We start from the raw sequence: 8,864 nt of genomic DNA, 5'->3' as shown, positions 1-8,864 counted from the left end.
ACTAGAGGCCCCACCAGGTCCATTGCAATTCTATCAAAGGGTACCTTAATGATGGGAAGTGGCACAAAAGGACTACGGTAGTGGGGTGTTGGGGCACTTAATTGGCACGTGGGGCATGACTCACAGTACCTCCTCACCTCTTCATATACCCCAGGCCAAAAAAATTGTTGGAGGACTCTCTCTTGTGTTTTACTAGTCCCCAAATGACCACCCAACACATGATTATGTGCCATATCTAGCACCATGCGACGGTACAGTTTTGGCACCAAAAGCTGTTCCACAACTTCATTGTTACACTTGGTGACTCGATACACCAGGTCCCCATTCATAGCAAAGTGTGGAAATTTGTGGTCAGCTTCAGGATCCTGTGGTACACCATTTATTACCGTAACATTGGCGCGTGCAGTACTCAAAGTGGGGTCTCTCGCTTGCTCAGTCCCAAAGTTACCCCGAGACACTCCTAAATCTAACACCTGCTGCCCTGGTGGGGAAGTTTCTTCTTCTTCCCCGGCTAACACTTGCAGGGGGAACCATTCATTATTGCACACCTCAGGTTCATTCACATTTTTCCCCAAATTAATATTACTATTTCCAGGGGTCCCTTCACATGAACCATTATTTTCAGAGAAAGGAACAGATTCTGCTGGAGTTACTTCACTGGCAGCAGGAGCGTCACATTTCTTCCATAATTCCCAAAACAACGGGAAATCATGGCCCAAAATCACCTCATACATGAGCCGTTTTACCACACCGACCTCATAGGTCACAGTCCCAGAGGAAGTTACCAGTTTAACTGAGGCCACGGGGTAAGCTATAATATCCCCATGGATGAATAATACTTTCACATGTTTGCCTGGTATATAGTCCCCAGTCACAAGGCTGGCTTTAACCAAAGTCACTGAGCTACCAGAGACCAGCAGGGCTGTTGCCGAATGGTCATTAACCCTTAACATGCATGCATGTAGCTCAGTCCCTGGCATGGCTGCACACACCGGTTCAGCACCCATGAGTTCTGAAGTAAGAGGGCAATGGGCGGCCACATGTCCCCACTCATGACACCTCCAGCACTGGAGGGTCCCAGGCCTTTTTAACCGGGAGTCCTTTCTAGGACCTGTGGGCCCCTTAGGTTCAAGTTCAGTCTTTTGCCCTCGCCCGAGCTCCAGAGCCCTGTTTCCTCTCGCAGTTTTCCACACTCCTCCCATTGTACCCCTCTTACCCACAGACGTCACGGGACTGGCAGTCCTGAGAGGGGTTGGTGCCGTGGGAACATCATGGAGGAAGTCCTCGGTTGCTATTTACCTTTCCACCAGGTTGACAAGTTGATCAGCAGTCTTGGGGTCCCCGTGTCCGACTCAGCGTTGCAGTTCTGCCGGCAGCGCCCTGAAGAAGCGATCAATGACCACCTTTTCCACAATTTGGGTGGGTGTGCAGGTCTCTGGTTCCAGCCATTTGCGTACCAGATGGATTAGGTCATACATCTGAGACCTGGTGGGTTTGTCAATGGAGTAGGTCCAACTGTGAACTCTCCTAGCGCGGACAGCTGGTGTGACACGCAGGCGAGCAAGGATCTCCAACTTTAGTTTGGTATAGTCCCGGACATCCTGCTCCCTGAGGTCATAGTAGGCCTTTTGGGGTTCACCGGAGAGGAAGGGCGCAATCACATCTGCCCACTCTGCAGACCCTCTTTACCTTAGCAGTCTCAGGCGGGCTTACCTCCATTAGTTGGGCTTGAGTCGCACCAGACTCTCGGAGCGCAGCCATCTGCTCCATTAACAGGCGGTTAATTTCCTGTTGCTGCGCCTGGACCTGTTGTTGCTGCATCTGGACTTGTACCAACTGCTTTAATACCTCTTCCATGGTATTGGATTGTCCTTGCAAAGTCGCAGCAGCTTTCACCCAGGACATATACCTCTGGCTCCTTTAATGTGTGCCACACACAACTGTCCATACTTCTGTTATGCCGTTGTGCCCCACGTTCTCCACCAATTGTAAGGGGTTCATCTCATACGGTTGGGACCGGCAATGACACCATGCAGACAGGTAGTATGATAAACAAGTCCAGAGGGTTTTTATTTGGTATTTCAGCATAAAAACCACAGTGCCGGCAAAGTAACAAAACCTAAACCTTGTCTGGCTCTACCTAACCAACAGGTTACCTCTCTGACCTAGAGCAGGTAGAGTCACCACATTAGCAGGTCAAAGTCCACACTATACCTGTTTGTCTCAGGAGTGTTTTCCTCACACACTCCATGTGTGTATCAGCCCCATAACTGAGCTTCCTTCCCCAGTAAATAGCCCTAAGGAAGCTTCACCTGTGAATGCCCTGGACTCAGAGCAAAACCTGTGGTGGAGTAAGGGTGTGGACTGGAAGGCTCCCACTACCAATCTGCCCTCCAGTCCAGAAAAGCCAGCCCATAATATGGAACAAGAGCTCTAGCAGACTATGCTCTGCTAGAACATGACTGCTCTGGCTTTCCTTTATCTCGCCTGGCTGAGGAAACCAGGAGAGATATACACTCCGTCTCTGTCCACCACCTTGCCGTACACTTTACCACAATATATATATATATATATATATATATATATATATATATATATATATATATTCAGCCTGTAATAAAGAACATGTTAGAATGAGATAGAAAACATTATAATATAGTCCTGTTTTCTATCTTGGAATGGAAAAGCTCCACAAACTCGAATACAGTCCTGTTTATTCTGCAGGGACGTTCTTAATGGGGAGTAGCAGAATGAGTTCATTAATTGGCCTTGTGAACGTTTTAGGTTCACCCTTCCTGGAGATCTTCAACTTCACCTTCCGGACCTTGCCATCTTTGCTGGGAAGAACCTTTGTAATTAGTCCCATAGGCCAGTCAATCCGTTCGGTTTGTTGATCTTTCATCAACACGAGGTCTCTTTCTTTCAAATTTGGTTTGTGGTGTTGCCATTTTCTTCTTCCTTGAAGAATCACTAGATACTCCTTTTGCCACCTGTTCTAGAAGTAATCCGCTATGTATTGTACACGTTTCCAGTGTTTCTGGTAAATGTTTGCGTGAGTAAAATCTCCACTAGGCATTAGTGTGTTCTCAGTTTTTTGAGTAAGGAGAATAGCCGGAGTTAGTATAGCTGGTGCCTCAGGATCCAAAGATACTGGCACGAGTGGTCTTGAATTGATTATGGCCGAAACTTCAGCGAGAAGGGTGACTACAGTCTCGTGTGTGAGTCTTGAAGAGTTTACATCCATTAACATAGAATTCAAGATGCTGAGTGAAATCCCAATCATCCTTTCCCAGGAGCCCCCCATGTGAGAACTGTGAGGAGGATTGAAAATCCAGGTGCAACTCTTTTCCGTCAACTGATCTTGAATGGGCTTAGTGTCGATGTTCAGTTCTCTACATGCTCCGATGAAGTTGCTTCCACGGTCAGAACTCAACTGTTTCATTGGTCCTCTAATTGCATAGAAATGTCTTAAAACATTAATAAGGCTGGATGTGTCCATGGATTCTATCACCTCTATGTGAACGGCACGCACAATCATGCAAGTGAAACGTACAGCCCAACGCTTACTGATCGCGTGACCGCTGCGGGTCCTGCGTGCGGATACCATCCATGGCCCAAAGACATCTAGGCCAGTGTAAGTGAAAGGTGGCTCTGTTTGTAGTCTATCTGCAGGCAAGTCAGCCATCTGTTGGTGTAGTTGTTTTCCTCTCGCTTTACGACAGTGTACACAGTCATGCGGTAATTGGGCTACATGTCTTTTCATACCTATAATCCAAAGGCCTGCAGACCATAACTTGCCCTCAGTGATCTGCTTGTCTCGTTGTTCAACCTTTTCGTGATGATCTTTGTTGGGAATGATAAGAGGATTTTGTTCTGCGACTCCTAGGTGGGCTTGATTCAAACGACCACCGACTCTCAGCAACCACAAATTGTCCATAGTTGGATTCAAATTGGCAAGAGGACTTTTTATTGGAATCTGCTGTTTGTTGTACAAGCACTTCCATTCTACGTTGAATTCCTCCTGCTGGACATCACGTATTATGAGGGATTCACAATGAGAGACGTCCTCTGCAGAGAAGGGTTTATGGCAGACGTGACAACCATGACAATATGTATTTCAATGAGTATTGTGATAACTTCTCGCAATGTGCACTAACCTTGCAATAGTTCTAACGAGCCTCATCCAACTGGAGAAACGTTCAAAGCGCTGACAGCCGAGACAGGAGGTTTGCTTTGTTGCAGTGACTAATGCACTAACTTCAGCACGGATTTCTGGATCATTATCCAGATCTTGGATGCTGAAAATTTCCTGTTCGCATTTTTCCACCTGTACCAGCAGAAACTCTGGACCTGTAAGCCAAGAAGAGTCAGTGAAGGAACCTATAGACATAGGCCTAGTGTCCTGGTCTGCTGGATTAGGTTCTGATGGTACATAGCGCCATTGTTATGGTTTGGAGGACCTCCTGATTCTCTCTATGCAGTTGCTGACGTACACATAAAATTGCTTTGTCCGATTATAGATGTAGCCTAAGAGGACTTTACTGTCCGTGTAGTACTGGACCTCATCTATGTCGTCACCCAGTTCTTGTTGTATGAAGTCAGAAATCTCCACTGCTAACACAGCCCCACAGATTTCAAGTCTGGGAATAGTATGATCAGGCTTGGGGGCTAACTTAGCCTTACCAAAGATGAATCCAATGTGATTTTGGTTGTTGGGTTCTGTCACCTTCAGGTAGGCAACCGCTGCTATGGCCTCAGTGGAAGTATCTGAGAACACATGAAGTTCTTTCTTTATGCTAGAGGTACATGATGCCTTGACATAGCATCTTGGGATGTGGATCTCATCCAAGGCACACAAGGATTGCTTCCAGGCTTCCCATTTTTGCTCTTTATCAGAAGGAAGTGGAGCATCACAATCCTTGACGATTTCAGAAAGCTGTCTCAATAGGGATTTGCCTTGTATGGTGATGGGTACTACAAACCCCAGTGGATCAAATAGGCTATTCACCACAGATAGGACACCACGTTTTGTGAATGGTTTGTCTGCTCAACTTATTTGGAACCCGAACGAATCAGCCGAAAGATTCCACCTGAGACCCAAGCTCCTCTGCACGGGAGGACTGTCGAATCCCAGGTTAATGTCCTTGAATCCAGGTGCATGGTCATCTAACTCAAAGGCTCTCATTACAGCCAGGCTGTTTGAGGCAATTTTGTGTAGTCTAAGTTTAGCTTGGCACAACATTTCTTGAGTCCTTTTGAGCAGATCAATAGCTGCTTCTTCAGTCAGTAGTGATTTGAGCCCATCATCTACGTAGAAGTCTTTTTCCACAAAGTCTTTTTCGTCTGTACCGTACTCAGCCTCTCCTTCTAACGCAGTTCTCCGAAGACTGTAAGTCGCAATGGCAGGCGAAGGGCTGTTTCCAAATACGTGCACCCTCATTGGATACTCCACTATCTCTGAGTTGGTGTCATTGTCTTTGTACCACAGAAACCTGAGGAAATTCTGGTGGTCTTCTCTGACTACGAAACAGTGGAACATCTGTTCAATGTCAGCAGTGATAGCAATGAGTTCTTTCCTGAACCTCATCAGCACTCCTACTAAGTTATTTGTCAGATTGGGACCTGTGAGAAGAACATCATTGAGAGATACACCTTGGTGTTTGGCACGTGAACCAAAAACAACCCTAATTTGATTAGGTTTCCGTGGATGATACACTCCAAATGAAGGTAAGTACCAGCATTCTTCGTGTTTATTTAAGGGTGGAGCTGGTTCTGCGTGGTTGTTTCGGAATATTTTATCCATAAAAACAACAATGTGTTCTCTCATTTCAGGCTTGCTGTTCATGGTACGCTGAAGAGATTTAAATCTAGACAGAGCTTGTTCCAGATTGTTCGGGAGTCTTACCCTGGTAGGGTAATGGAGAGACCCAGTGATTAGTTTCGTCTTTAAAATACTCTCTGTCCATGATCTTGACAAATTCTCTGACATCTACTGACAAAGCTACTTTATCATCGTCCTTAGTTGTATGAAAGACTGATCTCCCAAAATTTTCGGCAAATAAAATTCTGGGATGTATTAAGACAAGCATTGCATCTAGATCAAGAGAGGTCATTATTCCGCTGTACTCTTCCCTGGTCAGACCACACCTGGAATACTGTGTACAGTTCTAGGCGCCTCAATTCAAGAAAGACATCGATATATTGGAGCAAGTCCAGAGAAGAGCAACCAAAATGGTGGAAGGTCTGCAAACCATGTCCTATGAGGAGCGGCTAAAAGAACTGGGATTGTTTAGTTTACAGAAGAGAAGGCTGAGGGGAGATTTAATAGCAGTCTACAAATATCTGAAAGGTAGTCACAGTGCAGAGGGATCTCCCCTATTCTCATTAGCACAAGGAAGTACAAGAAGCAATGGGATGAAACTAAAGGGAAAGAGATACAGATTAGACATTAGGAAAAACTTTCTGACAGTGAGGGTAGTGAGAGAGTGGAATAGGATGCCACGGGAGGTGGTGGGCGCTCCATCAATGGAAATCTTCAAGCAGAATCTGGATAAACATATAGCTGGGATGATTTAGGAAAACCTGCACTCGCAGGGGGTTGGACCTGATGGCCCTTGAGGCCCCTTCCAACTCTACCATAAGAAATAAGAAATAAGAAAAAGAGGGGAGAAATGACATCAGGTATCTGTACGAGGTCTGGAGGCTTCTCTTTCACCTCATAGTGATGCGGACACGGCTTAATACAAGTTGTGCGTCCATCTCCATGTACGTAAGTCTTGAAGGAGTCAATTTGAGGTTGATCCAAGCATATGTTTATTATGACTACCCATCCCAAGTCCAGTCTCTGGGCGTATGGTGCGTAGTTGGGACCATTACACTGTTGATGCACCTTGTATACCCTTAGATTGTCTCTGCCGAGCAGGAGTAGGATCTCTGTGTTGTTGTCCATAAGTGGGATAATGCTAGCCAGGTGCCTTAGATGTGGTTGGTGAAATGCAGCTTCTGGGATAGGGATCTCATCCCTATGGTTGGGTTTTTGGTCACATTCAATCAGTGTTGGTAGGGGTATTTCAGTATCCCCATTGATAGGATAATTGATGAATCCTTGTGCCCTTCTACCGCTAGTCTCTATGCGGCCAGAGCAGGTGTTTAATGTGTAGGGTTCTGATGGCCCTTTGATCCCAAATGCTTCAAAGAATTTAGGTCCTGCTAGCGAGCGGTTACTTTGGTCATCAATGATGGCATACATTTTTACTGCCTTTTCTGGTAGCCCCTCTGGGTAGACCTTGATTAGACATATTCGGGCGCAACATTTCTTTGGGCCTCCCCACATACCTCCAAACATGAGCAGGAAACCACTGTGGCAGTGTGTCATTCTGGGGCTCCCCAACATGACTTGGAACAGGACCAATGGCAGCTGCGGCTGGTGACTCTCCGGCAAGTGGAGATGGTTGCATGGCTGAGGTGTATTTTTCACTATGACACTCTTCACACTTGATGACAGATTTACAGTCCTTGGCCATGTGCTCTAATGAAGCGCAGCATCTGAAACATACCCTGAGCTCGGTGAGGACTTTCTTGCGCTCCTGTATGGGTTTGGATCTCAACTCTCTGCATTTATTCAGAGAGTGTTTTTTTTTTTTTTATGAATCGGACATTCATGAATGAAGGACTTGTCTCCTGAGGAGGTAGTGCACTGTTTACTCGTGGGTACTGCAGGTAGGTTAGTCTTTCTGACGCTCACGCTGCTCTTAAAGTCTCTGTGTTTATGCATAACACTTTCATGCCTTGATGATGAAGTCTCTGAAGCTGTTGTGTTGCACTCCAGGAAATCAAGGCTGGGGCCATTCCTCATCTGGGACTGTTCATCGATGAACCTGCAGAAATGTATAAATGGAGGAAAGATGACAGTATGCGCTCTTTTGTAGATGGAAACTGATGCCGCCCACTTCTCTTGCAGACTGTACGGTAATTTCACGACAATTGGGTTCACTTCGTGGGCTGTATCCAGGTAGCACAGCCCAAATAGACGAGGGTCTCTTTTGGCAAGCTTTAATTCCATGAGCAGATCACTTAAGTCCTGAAGTTTATGGACGTCCTTCAAACTGATCTTTGGGACGTTCTGCAATCTTTTGAATAGGGCTTTCTCAATTGCTTCCGTACTGCCGAAGGTACATTCGAGTCTCAGCCAAGCAGCAGCGAGACCTGCTTTAGCTTGTCCCACATAGATGTTCTGAGGCTCTTGATGCGGTTTGTAGACCATGGGCCTAGCCATTTGATCATGGAGTTGAGCTCCTGTTCTGCAGTTAGGTTGAGGTTGGCAATGGCGGCCTTGAAGGTAGCTTTCCAGGCCCTGTAGCTTTCCGCACGGTTGTCAAATTTTGAGAGACTGGTGTTGATTAGCTCTCTGCTCACCATAAACCTGGCAAACTCAGACAGATCTAATTTTTCACCACTTGTTGCCATGACTGCTCGTGGTACCCCTTGGGCGTATGGGCTGCCTGGCATGAAAGGGTGAGATGCTGCCGGGTAGAACGATATTGCTGCAGGGTTGAGCTCAACACGTCTACATCTGAGATCAGACCAGAATGGAGACTGCTGTGGACCGATCTTAGACTCCGCCTCCTCTGACAGAACCAGCGTTGATTGGCCGAATGCTGTACTCTGTATGGCATTCAGCCAATCAACGCAGGTCAATGCATTTCTATGGGAAAAATTCATCTCCCGCATATCGCAAGCTGACAGGCATCCCGACGAGATAGAGCCCCAGAGAGCTGTTTGAGTAACATTCCCACCTAAATAAAGGTAATCCCTAGCTAACCCTGCCAGTACATCTATCCCTGTCTCACAGTCACATAGTTCAC

The sequence above is a fragment of the Leptodactylus fuscus genome, chromosome 1 (genome assembly GCF_031893055.1).
Source record: "Leptodactylus fuscus isolate aLepFus1 chromosome 1, aLepFus1.hap2, whole genome shotgun sequence".
Taxonomy (NCBI): Eukaryota; Metazoa; Chordata; class Amphibia; order Anura; family Leptodactylidae; genus Leptodactylus; species Leptodactylus fuscus.
Note: the sequence above shows the minus strand (reverse complement) of the source record.